The sequence below is a fragment of the Sarcophilus harrisii genome, chromosome 1 (assembly GCF_902635505.1).
Source record: "Sarcophilus harrisii chromosome 1, mSarHar1.11, whole genome shotgun sequence".
Classification (NCBI taxonomy): Eukaryota; Metazoa; Chordata; class Mammalia; order Dasyuromorphia; family Dasyuridae; genus Sarcophilus; species Sarcophilus harrisii.
In genome coordinates this window covers 84,856,022-84,875,092 of record NC_045426.1, presented here as the reverse complement: position 1 = coordinate 84,875,092, position 19,071 = coordinate 84,856,022, and the positions used below count along the sequence as shown (strand labels likewise).

The 19,071-nt window shown below is 35.4% G+C and overlaps 1 protein-coding gene across 3 annotated transcripts in view; it reads left to right on the top strand.

The window, feature by feature from the left end:
- Window positions 1–19,071, top strand: part of DAG1 (dystroglycan 1) — a 94,649-nt gene that overhangs the window by 69,918 nt on the left and 5,660 nt on the right. The gene's annotated exons all lie outside the window — the stretch shown is intronic.

Genomic DNA, 19,071 nt, shown 5'->3' with positions numbered 1-19,071 from the left:
TCTACCAGAGACTATCTTCTACAAGAACTTTGGGCCCCCCAAATAGAGGACCTGAAAAAACATCCAGTTGAGCATTGATTCCTTGTCTTACAGACCCTTCTACTTCTAAATTCAAATTATAATCGCAAGATATACAGTTTGCTACCCCTGAGTTTAATGTGAATTTTTAAAGTATAAGTTTTAATAAAATTGCTAGAGGTTAAGCTCTATTTCAGACTAAAATTATATGATAGGATTTTTCTGCCTTAGGGAAAGAGATGAAATTATGTGATCTTTTCATTCCCCTCTAGATCAAAATCCTAAGACCTAGATGTGAAATTGTGTTCAAAGGTTTCCAGCAGTTAAATTAAATTCAACAAACAATTATTAAATACTTAACTATTTGTGAGCCCTGAACTTGATGATAAGATAGTATAAGAAGACACACAGTCCCTACCTTTAAATAATTTATATTCTGGAAAAGTGGGCATATAGCACCTGGAAGATAAACATGTCATTAAGCAGAGAATAATGGAGGCAAAGGAGACTAAATGCTTTAGGAATATTTGGCAGGTAGGTTGTAAAAAAAACTATACAGAAGAGACATGGCATAGTGGCTAACAGTGTTTAATTGGAGTCAGGCAGACCTTCATTCAGATATCATATTAGACACTTACTGCCTCTTTGTATAATTCTCTCAGTTTCTGATATAGTACAGCAGAAAGAGTACTGGTTCCAAAGTCCCAGGACCTGGATTCAAATTCCAACTCTGATGCTTATAATTTATGTGACTTTCTTGGTTCTTATTGTCCTCATTTGTAAAATAAGGACATGATGTCCTCTAAAGTCTCACCCAGAAGTAAATCTGTCATCATTGGACCAGAACCAATGCTCATCCATAAAATGAGACTGATAACAATGTTTATTTCACAAAGTCATTGTGATATACTACTTTTGTATACTCTACTGTAGCAGAATTATTAAGCAGATATTGGAGGTTTATAAAATTTTATTTAATTAGTGCTTTTAATTTTTCAGTTTTTTTAATCTTCATTTCTCATTTTATTTTTTATTAGTATTTTTTCCAATTACATGTAAAGATAATTTTTAGCATTAATTTTAATAAAATTCTGATTTGCACATTTTTTTCCCTTCCTCCCTAAGATGGTTAGCATTTTGATATATAGCATATGCAGTTTTAACCTGTGAGAAAAGTAGGACAAACTAATTATCACACCTGTACACAAAACAGATGTCTTAATCTTAAAAGTTTCCAAAGTCATTCAGCTTTCCAAGTAAATGGCAAAGATAGAATTTGAAACCCAAAGGGAGCCCATACACTTTTTTTTCTCCTATTTTAAGACTTTTGGGGTCAAATGACTTTTGTCCAGGATCAAATAATTAGTGTTAAATGGCTGAGACAGAATTTGAACTCAGGTGGTCTTGACTCTGATATCAGTTCTCTAGCTCCATTGTGCTATCTAGCTGCCCTTTTCCCTCCATAAACTCTTAAGATTTTAACTTAATTAATACCTATATATTGACTCAAATTATGTTCTGATATGTTCCAACTGCATTTAATAATATGCTGTTTTATATTTGTAATTAATGATTTTATTTCATAGCCATTTCATATATTTCTTTTGTATTTCTTCTTTTAGATTATAATTTCCAGAGGTTAGAAAAAAGGGGAAGGCCTATTGACAGTATGTAGATAAAGGCTTGGAGGTTTTAGAGCTGATCTAGTCTTACTTCTGGAATTACTGTTCTAGGTCATACTGGTAGTGAAGAAAGAAGCTAGGATTTCTTTCCATTATACCACTGACACTTTGAGCCCCTCATAATTTGTCTTTCTGAAGAGAGAGCTTTGCCTAGCTGGTAGAGAAATTCCCAAAGGAGTGGCTGTCAGAGGAAAATAAATGTTTGCTTCTGGAGATTTGGGTCAGGACTATCTTACCTAGAAAAGGTTTCTCAGAATCTTGAAGGCCTGGAGATTTTGGTGAACTTAGTTGTCTGGCTTTTGGAAGACTCAAGGCAAATTGATTTGGTCTTTGTTTTACTCTTGAAAAATAATTGGCTTTTTTGTTACCTCCTTTTGGAGAAAACTTTAGTCATTCTTTTAGTATTAAAACTTCAGGTATCTGTCTTGGGTAAAGCTTGAGAGTCTATGCTTTTTCATTTTTCTCTTCCTTGTCAGAATGTTCTTTCTGTCTGGAAACAGGACACATTTCTCTTCATAAAAGCTGTTTGTCAGAACTTTGCCTGTGCATGAAATAAGCACCCTTGGTGGGGTTGAGAACAGCTTTCGGGCTGGGAGCTTGGCCACTTCCACAGGCACACAGATTGTTCTAGTGAGAACAATGAGGATCCTTTTCAGTCTTGGAGCAGGAGCAAATGAAAGGAGTATTTCTTTTGCTACTCAGGGAATTTTATAGTGCCTTCCCTCTAAGTGAAATGAACTGTAGTTTCCTCCTGCCTTGAGTGGGTATCCCTTTGGATTCTGAATAGATCCCTTGTAAACATAAGCACATCTGGAAACAAGGGTTTGAAATGAAAGGCATCTCCTTGTGGGTGATGGTTTGTCAGAAAGGCATTTGCTTGGGTTCAACTGTTCCAAAACTTAAAAGTTTGGCTTATGAAAAATAGTTTTGTGCTGTTTTCCCTGCATATTCTTTTTTTTTTTTTTTTTTTTTTTTTTTTGCTTATGGCACAAAAAGAAGTAGACTATAATTTGACACTTAATGAATATGAAACTTTATGAATGTAACTTGATGGTGAGAATCAAGTTAAAATTGGATAAGAATTGGATAAGAATTCTTATTAGAGTAAATGTGAGAATGTGATTAGAGACTGACTCATTTTTGATAAATGTTCCAATTATGTAGAAATTTAAACTACTTAGTAATTAAGCTTCTATCTCCATAAACAATCATAGTTATCTTGATTTTATTTCTTGTTCATAGATACAATAGGGATATGTTATAGTCCATCAATAAAGTATTTTTCATATTTATGTATCTAACTAGCTCCATCATCTTATTCCTTCTACCTTGTTTTCTGTGGATTTATACATTCCAGACCATTTAAGCCAAATGTTTTTCATTTGTGAGTCTTGATAGAAATTTGATAATAGACCTGAACTTGGGAAATTTATTTGATTATAATCTTGACTCTAGAAGGCTAAAACATACTTCTCTACTCAGTACTGATGTATGGACTGTGGGCATTTAATGAAGCTGCTATCAGACCTGGTCAGTGTATTGATTTCTTTTTTGTTTAACTTGTACTATTTTATTAAAAAGGATGGGTTTTTGGATAGGAAAGATGCTATGGAAAATGAAAGCAAAATAAAAGGAGATAATTCAAACAAACAAACAAACAAAAAGGTTGGGCTAGAGTAGAATGTAGAGATTGTCTTGATTTATTAGCCACCTTGACTGGTGCTGAAAGATCCCCTAGGACAATTCTTGGTCCTGCATCCCATAGCCACAATTTTTCAGGAGAAAGTTTTCCATATTGAACAGCTGGGCCCTTTCTTTTGTACTGGAGAGTTTATTCCAAGTCTCAGATGCCCCAGTTTCCTTTGTGGAAAAGTTCATGGAGCAAAGAAGTTAAAACATTCTACTAGGATTAAAGCTCTTCTGATGTTTCACGTCTATTGCTAGTCAATTAAAAGAAATTGGCTGAGCCATTGGATTATAGCTAGATTATGAGCACCAAAGGAAAGTAAATGAACAGTCTGAAATAATTGAGCAGAATATAAGAAAAGATGGTGCAGATTCCCACAGGGTCTTGGAAACTCAGAGAAATATTGTTAAATCTTTCATAAATGTCCAAATCAGGGCCTTAACCAGGCAGAATAGTAAAGAAGAGAAGAATAGAGAGGTAAGACAATTTTTTTCTTTTAAATTTTTTTATCATAGCTTTTTATTTAGAAAACATATGCATGGGTAATTTTTTCAACATTGACTCTTGCGAAACCTTCTGTTCCTAATTTTCCCCTCCTTTCCCCCACCCCTTCCCCTAGATGTAGTCCAATACTTGTTAAATCTGTTAAAATACATGTTAAATCCAATACAATTATCAGCAAGACATTTATGAAAACTTACTATGCTAAGTGTTATATATACAAATTCAAGAAAACAAGATAGTTTTTGATCTCAGGAACTTATATTCTCATTGGGGAAAAAAAACAAAAAGGAGTTGCTATAAAGGGGGAAGGATGAGTTGGGACTGAGTGTTTTCAGCAATAGAAACAGAAATCTTTATGTAAGTAGGACCTAGAAATAGATGAATGGTAAATGCTCAGGAATTTCTCTGTCGGTATTTTAGGAAAGGGATCTCCTTCTATGCACCATTAATTGCAACATTCTGGAGATAAGAGTGAGAAACATGAGGGAGAAAGAGTATTTAACTGATCAGAAATCAGAGTTTGACCATTGCTTAATAGCTCTGTAATCTAGACCAGTTACTTAATTCCCTGGGCCTCAGCTTTGACCTCTGTAAAATTAAGCAGTTATCCCAATTGGTGTTTGATCTATGATACTCTGTCAGATGGTGCTGTGTGGCTAATGTGGATGATGGGAAAAACAGCGAAAGTGAGCATTACCCAAGCAAATTATATGTAAGTGCTGTTTTTTAGTCTTAACTTTAAGATTATTATAAATCCTTACTAAATAAAACGATGAGTGACTACGTGTTGTGTTTTTATAGTTTGCTGGCTCTAATGAGCTACAGAAGACATACTGACCCATTTTTGAAACTCTTTGTATTATTTTGTCACTAAGCATCCTAGCCATTACTCAAATCCAAATAAATGAAAATCTAATATAAAATTCTCAATTTAATCATTGTTCATCATCATTCCTACCCATTCACACTCATACAACCACATCCTTACCTTGAAATTCTCCTTGGCAGGAATGAAGAGGCAGTATATAGTGTGCTGCTAAAGAAAGAAGTCCAAAGAAAATTGGTAGATTTTTGGGGTGAAACATGGGGGAGGGGTTGGTAATTGATGAAATAAGATATTCCAAAGGCAGAAAGTTATTAGAGTAATGGTGGAATAGAAAGGTAACTTTAATGATAAAAATCCTTTTGTTCTGAATAAAGTTATTAATGTTTTAGTGAGATCAATACAATGAACTTTCTTAATTGTTTTTGAAATATCTTGATATCTTTATTAATGCAGCAAAAATTCTTATCTTTTAAAATTTTTTTCTTATTTTTATTTTTCAAGTAACAAGGTGGTTTTTCCTCTATTAATCTATCCCTTTCACTACCTCTTTTTCCCATTGAGCAAAATGAAGGGAACAGGACACCCCCCCACACTTTTTTTTTAAATTTCATTTTATCTCATGGTTCATAGTTTTTATTCATGGTTTATCATTATATTGATCAGAGTTCTAAAGTCATTCACAAATATTTTCTACTATAATATTATTCTGCTTACCTTGCTCTGTATCAATTCATAAGTCTTTTCTGTTTCCTTTGAAATTGTCCATTTCTGTATTTCTTATGGTAACAGTAATATCCCATTACATTCATATGCTGCAATTTGTTTAGTCATTCCCCAATGAGATACCTTATTTCCATTTTTGACTTCTGTGAAAAGAACTGCCATGTAAATGTACATATGCATCCTTTTTTTGGGGAACATACATATCCTTTTCCTCTTTAGAAGAATACATCTAGTAATGAGTTGTATAGCAGGGCCAGAAAGTAAGCATAGTTTGGTAACTTTCTGGGCATGCTTTCTAGAACAGTTGGACCAGGTAGCAACTGAACTAGCATGCCTTTTTTTCCCCATGGTCCCTCCATTGTTTCATTTTCCTTTTTCAGAAGTCTGTCTTCTCCCACATCAATTAGTTCAATTAGTGTTTTTTTTCCCTCTGTTTTGCTGAGGCAGTAGGGATTAAGTGACTTGCTCAGGGTTACACAGCTTAGGAAGTGTTAAGTGTCTGAGATCAGATTTGAATTCAGGTCCTCCTTAGTTCAGGGCTGGCGCTCTATCCACTGTACCACCTAACTGTCCCCAATTTTTTCAAATAAATCAAAATGTGTTACCTTTTCTTATTTTTAGCTAGTAAGTTCACCACCACTCAAAACCATTCATTTGGAAAATTTTTCAGCAACTTAAAAAATTCTGTTTTCAAGTTCTTTGGTGTGTAGATTTTATAGATTATAGAGAAGAGCAACGACAGTCTATTATTATTATTATTATTATTATAAATTTTATTGACAAAACACATGCCTGGGTAATTTTTTTTTACATTATCCCTTGCACTCACCTCTGTTCTGACTTTTCCCCTCCCTCCCTTTACCCTCTCCCCCACATGGCAAGCAGTCCTATACCTGTTGAATATGTCACAGTATATCCTAGATATGATATATGTGTGCAAAACCAAACCGTTCTCTGTTGCACGGGAAGAATTGGATTCAGAAGGTAAAAAATAACCTGGGAAGAAAAACAAAAATGCCAACACTTTACATTCATTTCCCAGTGTTCTTTCTTTGGGTGTAGCTGCTTCTGTCCATCCTTGATAATTGAAACTGAGTTAGATCTTCTCTTTGTCAAAGAAATCCACTTCCATCAGATTACATCATCATACAGTAGCGCTGTTGAGGTATATAATGATCTCCTGGTTCTGTTCATTTCACTTAGCATCACTTCATGTAAGTCTCTCCAAGCCTCTCTGTATTCATCCTGCTGGTCATTTCTTACAGAACAGTAATATACCATAACATTCATATACCACAATTTGCCCAACCATTCTCTAATTGATGGGCATTCATTCATTTTCCAGTTTCTAGCCACTACAAACAGGGCTGCCACAAACATTTTGACACATACAGGTCCCTTTCCCTTCTTTAGTATCTCTTTGGGTATAAGCCCAGCAGAAACACTGCTGGTTCAAAGGGTATGCACAGTTTGATAACTTTTTGAGCATAGTTCCAAACGAGCAATGACAATCTTACAGCCCCATCGATGGGGAGGTCTTGGGGAAAACCCCACCTTACTGTATCCAATCAGAAAGCCAAGTTATGATGTGAAAACCCCGAGGTTAAATTCTCTCCTCGCCCCCCCCCCCCCCCCCCCCCCAATAAATCTATCTAGGCCAATGCCATCTTTGCTGAATCCCTTTTGGGGTTAACCCAGCTCAGCTTTCTCTGCTCATGGTGTCTTTCTTTTCCCCTCTTTCCCTCTTCCCCCATGCTTTATGGTGTTTTTCTCCTTGTTATAGCTGACTTTTTTAGGGTGCTAAATCTCTTTTAGTGTTAGCCTGCCAATCAATAGTTGTAATCTCCTCCCCTTACTAACCTTTTTTGGAGTTAAACTTATCTGGATTTAGTTTGCGAGTTAATAGCATATTCCCGTCTCATGGCATATTCCCTTTTAACTGGTTAATTTGTCTTTCTCCTTGCTAATTGTTAAAACTTATCTCCTTGCTATACATGTATGCTCTCTCAAATCTATTTCATATTTACCTCTCCTGCTATCTTATTTTTGTTTTGTCTGTAACCGCTTCTCATAAAGACCTCATTTGGCAAAGAGAACACCACTATGAGTTTTTGCATGTGCTTTGCACCGTGCAGCTTGTAGTTGAACTAGGAATTGCTACCTCCACTTTATTTGGTGCCTACCTCATCATATACCACATACTAGATACTGTAAATCAGCAAAGCCAGAATTAAAAAGTGTTGGAGTCATCCTTTGGCAGCAATTATGTTCAGTGCCTCGCACACAGTAGGTGTTTACTAAATGTTTTATTAATTATCTTTCACCAGTAGCTCTCAATAAAAATATTTTTGGATAAAAAAACTAGTAAATTTTTCTTATTACTGTTGGTAGGAGTAGACTTTGATTGAACTTTTTAAAATCCCTACCTTGCTAGGTAGGGATATTATTCTGCCGTGGTTTTTTGGTGAATATTATGGAATTCTCTAGATTTAAGGGCTACAAAACCTAGCAAACATTGAATTCTATAGCTCTTGCTAGAATATCACAGGTCCCAGTGTGGGAAGCAGATAGAATGGAGAAGTACTAGACTGAAAACTCACAAAGAATTTTAGTTCTAGTTCTTTTATTAACTTCCAGTGTAATTTCTGGGCAAGACAACTTGACTTCTATACTTTTTATAGTTTGTAAAAGGAAGATCTCAGTACTAGCTGTCCAGGGAAGGGGTACGTCAAAATGCAAATGGAGGTGACTCTTCTTTAACACTAACCAGGATTAGGGTGGGGATAATCTTCATTTGGAATCAGAGGCCATTAAATTGGTCACTTTTGTAACTGGTCCTCAGTGTCTTCATCTGTTAAAATGTGGATCTTGGGTTAGATGATTTTAGAGTAGTGGAATAGTTGTTAGATTTGGAGTCAGAGGATCAAAGTATGAATCCAATTGTGCCACTTCCTGTTTGCATAACTGGGCATTTATCTTTATTGTTCCTCAATCTTCCTTTAACGGGAGAATTGAATTAAGTGTCTTTTAATGCTCCTTCTAACTTTAAGTCTAAGATTCACCTGGATTTTCTCCTCAGATTTGAATAATGATTCATTTTGGGGTCTTGAGTGAAGTAGGAAAACAGTTCACCCATCTTGGAATTCACCTATGTTAGAATTGCTTAATTACATTAATGCATTTTAGGCTTTACCACCTGGGATCCTTTTCCATCTGCCTGTGTGCAATAGGAGAAAAGAGTTTTTCTAAAGTCTTGAAGTGATTTTAGGGCTTGGAAGTGTGTGAGTGGAGGAAGTGTACTGGTGCAATTTGAAGGGTTGATAGACAATGCATTAGATGTTGATCCACGAAATACTCATTTCTGAGTGAACCATTTGTGAATCTTTGATTGGTTTTTTTGTGTACCCATAAAGGGTATGGGGAAATGCATTTCTTCAGTGAAGTATATTGACTGCCAGGAGCTATCACTTTAGAAAGTGCAGTTGTGGGGCAGCTAGGTAGTGCAGGGGACTTGAGTTCAAATGTGGCCTCAGACACTTAACACTTCCTAGCTGTGTGACCATGGGTAAGTCACTTAACCCCAATTGCCTCAGCAAAAAAAAAAAAAAAAAGAAAGAAAGAAAAGAAAAAGAAAGTGCAGTTGGTCGTCTTCAAAGTTTAAAAATCTAGAGATATTTGTCCTCAAACTTGTGGTTTGGCCTGGTTTCTTCTTAATGAAATTGGTTTTTATTTCATTTCCTGTGGCCTCTCTCTGTAAGACAAACCATTCATTCTACAAAGTGCTGCCCTGGATTTGAAATTCCAGATGTTGGGACTTTAGGACAGATACTTTTTAAATATCTCAGTTTACTAACTGTTCTTTTCTGTTTATATTGAAAGGCTCTTCACCTGAAACAATCCTTGTCTTCTAGCCATTCCTCTCCTCCAAAGGGTGGGGGGTCGGGATGAGGGTATGGGGGTAGAGAGGAGAAGATTACAGATTGGTTAGATAGGGAATCTATTCTGTTTTGTTAGGAGTTGAGTCACAATGAAAGTCATTTATTTGATCACTTAGCAGAGTCCCCAAGGAGCCAAGGTAGAGAACTGAAATCTGTCATCTTCATATGTATGGTAGTGGATTGTTTATTGTCACAAGATCATAAACCACAAAATTAGATATTGGCTAGGTGCATTTTACTCATGTAAAAGAAATTTGATTGGGAAAGATGAGACATTCATCAAGGAGGATTTGGATAGTGTTTGGACATGAAGGAGACAATTGTCTTTAGATGAAAGAAAGGAAGTAAATGAATAATTTTGAAGAATAAAGAACAAAAAAGGTTTGGTTTGGCAGTTGTATTTGAATCTTTTATTTGTTAAAGAGCCCAGTGTAGTAACTAAATGCCAAGTGAGATTAATGGATTAGATTGACATAAATGGGCTTGATTTGTGTTATCCATGGCAAACCAAACTATCCTACCCATTACACCCTATCTATATATGGTTCACCTAGCCAAGGATCACTTGTCACTTTTGGTGTTAGTCATCTCAATTGTAAATCTATTGAATCACTCTCATGGACAAGATAGTGATTGGATGCAATTATCCTTGCATTTTGAATTTGTTGAGAAAGATGCAGAACAACTGATGTTTGGAGCCATTGTATTTTTGGGTTTTTGAGTGAATTCCTTATTCACTGTAGTGGGCAGTCAATCTATTTTATAACAGAAATTTCAGGGTGCCATCTGGTAACATGCTAATTGTTTTCTTCTTTTTGTTCTTTGAAAGCTGAAAAAAGTCTTTTTTTTTTTTTTTGAAAAAAGTCTTAATTTCAAAATTGGGGGCTTCAAAATTTATTATATATGCACCTATCAGAACTTCCTTGAAACCTCTTTATAAAACTGTTGGCTACAGAGAAGAATTCGGGTTTAAGGTAGGAATTAAATTACAGTTTTACAATGCCTACTGTCTAGAAATTTTCACTTGTGCAGGGTAGCCTTCTGTCCTGCAGAAATTCAGCCTTCTTTCTAGTACATTCAATTCTTGTACAAACAGACAACTTGGACTGAGGGAGAACACTAGAGTAGAAAGAAGAACTTTATGGGCTCTAATTTTCAGTTTGGTCACTATAACTCTCTGAACTATAGTAATTTATCTTTCTCAGAAGTCATGAAGAATCCCAGAATGTTAAAGTCCATTATCAGAAATTAGTTTTTATTATAAGACTATCTAGTAAGATTTTATATGCCTTGCTTAAGAAATTCTTAGGAGCTTTGCAGAGCTAAAGAGAAATGAAGCTGTATGCTCTTATTCAGAAAAGCTTAATTGAGAAAAACTTGTATTAGATTATTGAAACCCACTTCCTTGTCAATATCTGTAGAAACTTTACGTGAGTTTTACAGCAATAGGAAGTCCAAGATTACAAAGTCAAAGTGTATTAAGGAGCAATATTATTAAGTTTTCTCAGTATTGAGAAAGATTTTTTTTTTTTTTTTTGCCTTTTCTGTAAGTTCCCTGAAGAGGAGGAGAGAGATGCTATTTGCTTTAGAGTGCACCAAAATTTGGTCAAGAAAGCAGGTATAAGGGAGGGGCACACCCTTACCACACTCCATCTCCCCCCCCCACACACACACACTTTACCCCCATTGGGTAGAGGGCTAGATTTGTAGTCAGGAAAACCAGAGGTTCAAATTTTGTCTTAGATAGTTTTGGGGGGGGGGGCAAATTGCTTAATTTCTCTGCACCAATATCCTATATGTAAAATGAAGAGGTTGGACTAGGGCCTCTAAGCCAAAGTCCCTTCCAACTCTAAATCCATGATCCTTTGATTCCCTCATCTCAATTGATGTAATCATTGAAGGCCTTGACTATAATTACAAGGTGATAACAAAATGCTAAACTAACTATAAAAGATGTGTCTAGCCCTGATCTCCTGATCTATTTGAGGAACAAATATTTCCGGTCAAGAAGGGAAAATGCCATTGACAGAGCAAATAAATTAGCCATGTCTGGGGTTTTAAAATAGCTAAACTTGAGGATGAATTTTAGCAGATGTTAGATTTACTTTGCTCATATGGCTTTGAAGAGAAGCTACTTAACCATTAGGAAACAATATCTAGAGGAGAGCAGAGAGACAGATACAGAGATAGTCACTGGAAGGAAGGAAGCAGCTTCAAGAACTGTGACTCTGGAAGCAGAAAAGAGAGGAAGTGGAGAGGAACAGAACCTAAGTATTCAGTGAAGAAAACTGAAAAGCACATTCTGTAGCAGGGGAAACTGCATCAGAATCCTGAAGAGAAGAGGCTTCTTAAAGCTCTGAAATACCAGGTGTTGAATTGTCTTGACCCATGTAGTTTACACATCTGCCTCCCTACTATTATATTTTAAGTTTGTGATCACCCTTTCATAGATACAATATATATTTGGATAAAATGCACTCCTCTTTATGAGAAGAATATTTTATAATTTTTGCCCTATGTCCTCTTTTACAGGCCTTTCTTTTTGGAGAGTTAATTATGTTTACTGGTTGTTAATTAAGAAAACACTCACTGGAGGAGGCTATTGATCTGTGTTTAAGAGTAGTAATAATAGGAAGAATAAGAGAAATAGAGCTTCATAGGATTACCTCTACAATTGAAGTGTAATCATCTTGTCTCTGGGCACTCAATCTGCAGATTCATGGTGGAGTATCTGAGAGGTGGTGCTACACAAATATTTATGTCGACATATCAACTTGTTCTTTCATCTTTAGCATCCTTATAAGAGTATTTTTATTTCTGCCTCATGATACTTTTGTGTGTGTGTGCATGTGTACTTTATGTGCACTTATGATTCATATATCTCAAGCCAGAAACTTGAACCCAGGTTGTTCCAAGGTCACCTCCAAGATCCACTGTACCACACTGCTTTTGTCCAAATGGTACTTCTTAAGTTCCCTCACTTTGTTTCTAGTGGAATATCTTAGGGATCTGTCCTTACCTTATATTGTTTTGAATTCTTAATTTAAAACTTAAAAATTAAAGTTGGTGGAGGATTCTAGGAAGATGGCAAAGTAGGTGAGAAAACATAAAGCTCTCCAGATTTCTCCCAGAAACAGAACAAATTTGCACCTTGAGGGAACATAACCTGGTGAAATGCAAAGAACAGGGGTCTTCCTGGAACAACCTGAAAAAGAAAGACCCCAGGCTTGGGGTTTAACCAGTGTGAAAGTGCAAACAACTTTAAGCTAGCTTTGCAGAAATAGCCAGCAAGGAGCCTTGGTTCTAGCTAAGTTTGACCGGAGCCTTGATTGAGCAGCTGGAACCATAGAAACTTTGACCTCCTGGATGAGTGGGATGAGGGGGAAGGAGTAATCTTAGCCCAGGAAGACTGAAAGAACCTGGGTTGATAAGGAATGCCAGGCCCAGCTGTGCTACTGAGATGTAACCCTGGGTGAGAAGGACCCAGCACACCCAATGAGTGTAGAAACAGTGAGACACAGGGGTGCTGCTGGCTGTGGGCACTTGTAAGATGATGAAGCTTTTGGTTTGGGGTTTTAGGTCAGAGGGAAAAGCTCAAGTGAAGGCAGAGGCACCATCCTCCTTTACCCCACAGCATTAGAGATGCTTCAAACTAATACTTGTCATTAAAAAACAACAGCAAAGAAGAAAGAACCAAACCATATAAACTTAGTATGGGAATAAAGAAGACCGGGTTTATCTTCAGAGAAGGATGGTGAAGTAAAAAAAGCCTCTTCTACCTCAAATAATAATGTTAAAATTTCCTTGCCCAGAATTTATACAACTCAAAAAAGACTTTAAAAATCAAGTGAGAGAGAGATTGAAGAAAAACTTTTTTTAAAAAATGAAATAACCATCCAAGAAAATTAAGATTAAGAAGAAAAAGTTAACCAACTAGAAAAGGAGGTACTGTGTCTTATAGAAGAATATAATTCTTTGAAAATTACAATTGGGCAAGGGGAAGCCAGTGAAGTTATACGAGACCAAGAAATAACAAAACAAAATATAAAGAATGAAAAAATAGAATAGAAAGTGAAATCTCAAAACATAATAATTGAACTACTACCTGAAAGCTGTGACCATAAAAACAAATCTTGGCACAATGATATAAGAAATAATCCAAGAAAATTGTCTTGGAATGATAGAAGTAGACATAGAAAAAAAAATCCACTGATCACCATTTAAAGAGATTTTTTTTTTTTTGTGGGAAATATGTAGGAATATTACTGCCAAATTTTGAAAACCCTAGGTCAAAGAGAAAATTTTGCAAGAAATAAGAAAAAGAATTTAAATATACTAGAAGTACAATTAAAATTTTATAGGATTTGTCAGTAGTCACAATAAAAGACCACAGATCCTGGAATCATATATGTATCAACAATCAAGAACTAGGCCATAATATTGAACCAAAAAAAAATGGACATATGATGAACTTGGAGATTTTTGGGACTGTCTCAACCAATATCAAAGATGAATTTCAAGAAACTTAACATGGACAAATTGTTTTTTTAACATGGAAATGTATATTATATATTTAAGATTGATATTAGTAATTGGGTAGCTCAAAAGAAAAATTGGGGCAGAGTTGAGAAAATAGCAAAACTTTTTAGGAAAAGGTAAAAATAATTGTCTTATACAAATGAGATGCAGAGGAACAGTAGAGGAAGAAGAGGCATTGGGGGCGGGGGAGGCTCATAATTCTAAAAAGCTATTCATATTGGGAATGGGTTAAACAGGCAACACTGTCTATATACCCTGAAGAGCATAGCATGCTCCAAAATCTATAAAGAAATGAGAGAGGGAATAGAATATGATGTGGTATATAAGGATGTGTAGATTTATAACAGTGGCACTAGGTGTGTGGATTAATGAGAATGGGATGAAGAGGAAAGGAAAGATGGGAGGAGAAGATAAGAGAAGGATCCAAGGGTAGGGGAAGGATAAGTAACAGCAAGGCAAATTAAGGAGCACAAATTAAAGTAGAAAAATTAGCAGATAAAGGAAATGAGAGATATATACAAATGCTACAAGGATCAGGAGTAGAATTCAGTAGGAAAAAAAAAAGGACTACTAATCATCTTAGACAAAGTCAAACTTAAAAATTCAATCAAGGGAGAACTCTACATTATATGTCAGGCATATTAATATTGTTTTAGATGCACAATTGCATATAGGTGACGTGTGTATGTGTGTGTGTGTATATATATATGTCTGAGTGTGTGTGGGTATGTATGTAGGTATGTGTGAATATAGGTTTATGTGTGGATGGGTATGGATCTATATATATACACACACACACATATGTAGTTATGTATAAATATACATCTGTGCTTTAACTGTAACCTGTTTGGGGATCATGGAACGGGATGAAAGCGGGGGGGAAAGGAATAAAGTAAAAAGTGTACATCAGAACAAAAGAATAACCTACAAGGAAGCATAAGATGGACATGCTTGAATATAATCTCTTCTATTATATATGCTTTCTTGAAATGGAAATACCTTGTTAATATATTTTGAATTCTTGATATTCTGCTAAGCACGTGACAATTTTTTTCTGTTTTTTAAAAAAAAAGTAATATTCTTAACCAATTTAGATGAAGAATGGCATAACAATTTAGTTCAACAAGCATTTATTAGATGCATATAACATGCAAGGTCCTAGAGATATAAAAATAAAAATAAATCATTTGCTTTCATGAACTTTTCTTCTGGAATATTGACTTGTACACACATAAATACAAATTGATTTTGGGAAGAGAGCTTTAATAATTGGAAGATCAGGAAAGGTTTGAGGCTGGAAAGAATATTGATCCTGAGACTTAAAGGCTGTCTGAAAGAATGAAAAAAACAAAACAAGAAGAATTTGAAATCAGAAGGCCTGGGTTTGAGTCCCAGCTCAGCCATTTAACAGCTAGCTGTGTGACCATGAACCAGCAATTTTGTATTTAACCCTCCACTTCTGCATTTATTAAAGTAGGGGAAATGAAAGCAAGCACTGTTTAGTTCTTCATTGTTAAACCTTAAGACAGTGTAGAAATAGGAGATGGTGATAGTATATCTTTTTTAAGTAGAGGCTTTTCAAAACTATTTTTCCTAGAAAATAAGGCAAGTAATAACTCACATTTATTGATTTTTAATTTGAGTATTATTTTCTATATTATAATTTCCAGGACTAAAGTTTCATATTCCACTTATATTTATGGTAAGTAAAACTATGTATACTTCAGGCTGATATCTTTTACTATATATAGCGTATATGTTGGTTTGAGGATGTCTGACAGTAGACAGTACAAATGTTTGTTTTCAAAAAATAGAAGAATATGGAAGGAATCTACAAGTTATTGGATAGAGAGCTTGACTTGGATTATTGGCAACATTCTATGATATACTATTAAGCATTTGTGAACATTTAAAAAGGGAGAGATAGTAATGTCAAAGTCAATATGGCCTCATCTATAGATAAGTTATAATGGTCTATCTTTATTTTCTTTTTTGACAGGATTACTAGACTAATTAAAAACAAAATACAAACAAAAACCTAGGGTAAAGAGATGGTATTTCATAATAGATGAAGACAACTAATCGTAGAGTAAGGAAGACCTAGGTTCAAATTCAGCTTCTGACATGTACTGTTTAAGTGCTCATGGGAATGGCATTTTAAGGTCTTGGAATCCATGAACCATGGTTGACAGAAAGCTTTTTTTTTGCACTTTGAGAATTTTTACACATTGGTGACATAACTCAACAAAACAAAAACTTAATTTAGAGATCTGCGAAATTGTTTTAGATAAAACCATTATATAAAACTATTATATATATATCAGACACTGGACTAATCACTGGAAATAAAGAAATGGAATCCATCTCTGCCCTTTTTACATTCTATTACGAAAGAAAACAGAAAAATTAGTATGAACAAACAAAGTGTAGGTGGATGGTAGCCTTGATAGATGAGCTGGGCTTGCAACTAAGGAGGATGGAAAAACCTTTTGGAAGAGGTGGATTGAGTCTTGAAGGAAAACAGGCATTCAGAGAGGTGATAAGAGAAAGCATTAGTATTCCAGGTACAGATGTGGAGATGAGGGTTTGTGAGGAACAAGAGGTAGGTAAGTATTACTAGACTACATAGAGGAGAATAATATGTTTAAAAAAAGGAAAAAGATTTGAAGGAATCAGGTTCTTTCTGATTATAGAGGCTGTAAGGAAACCATTGGATTGATTGGGTAAGGCAAGGTAACATGGTAGGACTTATGCTCCAACACTTTAGCACGGTACTTGTCATGTTATGTGCATTGAATAAATGCTCATTGATTCAACTTTAAGGAATTTCATTTTGGCAGCTGAATAGAGGAGGAATTAGAGTAGAGAAGAAACTGGAATTGAGACCAATTAGAATACTTTTGCTATTGAGGGGAAAAGTAATGAAGACCTTTGAATGAGAGTGGTCGCTGACTAAAATCTAATTTACCTAACAAAACATTTGGCAAAATTTCAAATGCTGTCCTTATAGATAAGGTAGAGAGAAATGGGATATAATTAAGTGAATTGAGAGTTGATTGAATGATCATATCTAAATAATAACCATTGAGGTAAATCGAAACACCAAAGTAGATTTCTGGTAGAGTACCCCAGGAGCATATATTTAGTCCTGGTCTGTTTTCTGATATTTTGAAAAAGTCTTAAAATGTATATCACATTTGCAAGATGACACAAAGCCAGAAGGGAGATAGGTGACAGATATCCTAAAAATACATCATGAAGCTATAACTAGGGTTAAATGTAAAATAAAAGTTAGTAGGAATAAATACACTTAAAATGGACTTTAAAGTTAACTTTCTAAGTACAGTATTGGCAAAATGGGGACAATTTGGTATGGCTAAATAGCAGTTCTTTTTAAAAGATTTGGAAATTTTAGTCTTAGATGCTTGGAGTTCCCTTTAGAGTTCAGCTCAAAATAGTAACTTTCATCATCTATTTCCTGGTTCCCCCCAGTTGCTAGTGCCTCCATCCCCCAAATTTTTATATATAGAGAGGCAGTTAAATGGCACAGTGCATAAAGTGTGAGATCTGAAGTCAAGAAGATTCATGTTCTTTAGTTCCAATCTGGCTTCAGATACTTAAAAGCTGTGAGACCCTGAAAAAGTCACTTAACCCTGTTTGAAAAACATCTGAAAAATAAGCTGGAGAAGGAAATGACAAATAACTACAGTATCTTTGCTAAACAATTGAACAACAACAAAAAAAAGAGTCAGTTTAATTTTTGTCTTTTTCTCTCTAACTCCTAGGACAGAGCCTGGTGTAGAACTTAAAAATAGCTTGTTGATTGATGTAATGGACTGCAAGCTCAAAAGTCAGCATTCTGATGCAATAAACAAAGAAGTTAGGCCAAGATAGGAAAGTTTTGTCCTCTGCCCTGTCTGTGACATATTGTTGTACTGGCTTCACTTGGAGCCACATTTTAGAACACAGACTGTTGAGAAGAGAATGGCCATGATGATAAATGGCTTTGAAATTAAACCTAGAAATATCTTTTGAAGGGTCTGATATAGTGTAACTTGATGAAGATAAGAGTTGGCCTTTAGGTCTTTGAATGGCTACTATAAGAAATCAGAGTTATGCTTACTGAGTAAGAGTAGAGCCAGGAGCAGAGGGTCTGTAGGTCATATGGCAGGTGTAGTGTTGTCTAAAAATGGAATGGAGTGAACTACCTTTGAATGGCATTATTAAAATTGGCATGTGTGAGTATACAATGTAAGTGACCTTAACCAAAAGTCTTTTGGTGTGAACTTGTTAACTACTTGTCAAAGAAGCTTCTGGTACAAGCACAGGTTGAACTTGTTGGCTTCTGAGGCCCCTTTCAGTTTTAGGGCTTTAAAGAAAGAGAAAACTCTGAGAGACTCCCATGTTTCAGACTGTTAGTAGGAGACAATCTTTTGCTTGATTAAGATTCAGGACAAACCTGAACTTTTGCTTTGTATTCTGTATCAGGTAACTTGCAGGAATGTTCTTAAGTATGTACAAATGAGAAAACTCACTTGGAGTCTTAGCAGCTGGCCCGTCAGTTAATTCTGTTTAAATTCCATGTGTTTTATATTAAACCACCTAGAGTTTTACCTACAGAATGATGACATTTTCTGCCCTAGCAACTTTCAAGGACAGCTTATTAAGTCTCAGGTTATGATCAGTGTGGGCAAAATACCTCTGCTGACAAAAGCCACAGATCTATGAGTTATTAAATGGATGCGTACCTGGACATTGTGTATGCTTAAAAAAATCAGAGTTTGCATAAGCAAACCAGTACACCAATAGGAACAGAAATAGCTTGACAAAAATATACACCTGATTTTGGGTTATCTTTCCAAGTGCCCTATGAAAAGAAGGCCCAGGGCCCACACTTTTAGCCTCTGTAGATGCCTAGTCATGTCCTCATACTTAGACCATGTATTTAAAAGTACTTAGAAAATGAAAGTACTCTCTGCTCATACACTTGTGACTTAAACAAGACAGATTGTGATGGATGTGGCTCTTGTTCAGTGACAAAGAGAGCCATCTACACCCAGAGAGAGAACCATGGGAAATGAGTGTGGACCACAATAGCATTCTTAATCTCTCTATTGTTGTTTACTTGCATTTTGTTTTCTCTCAGTTTTTCCT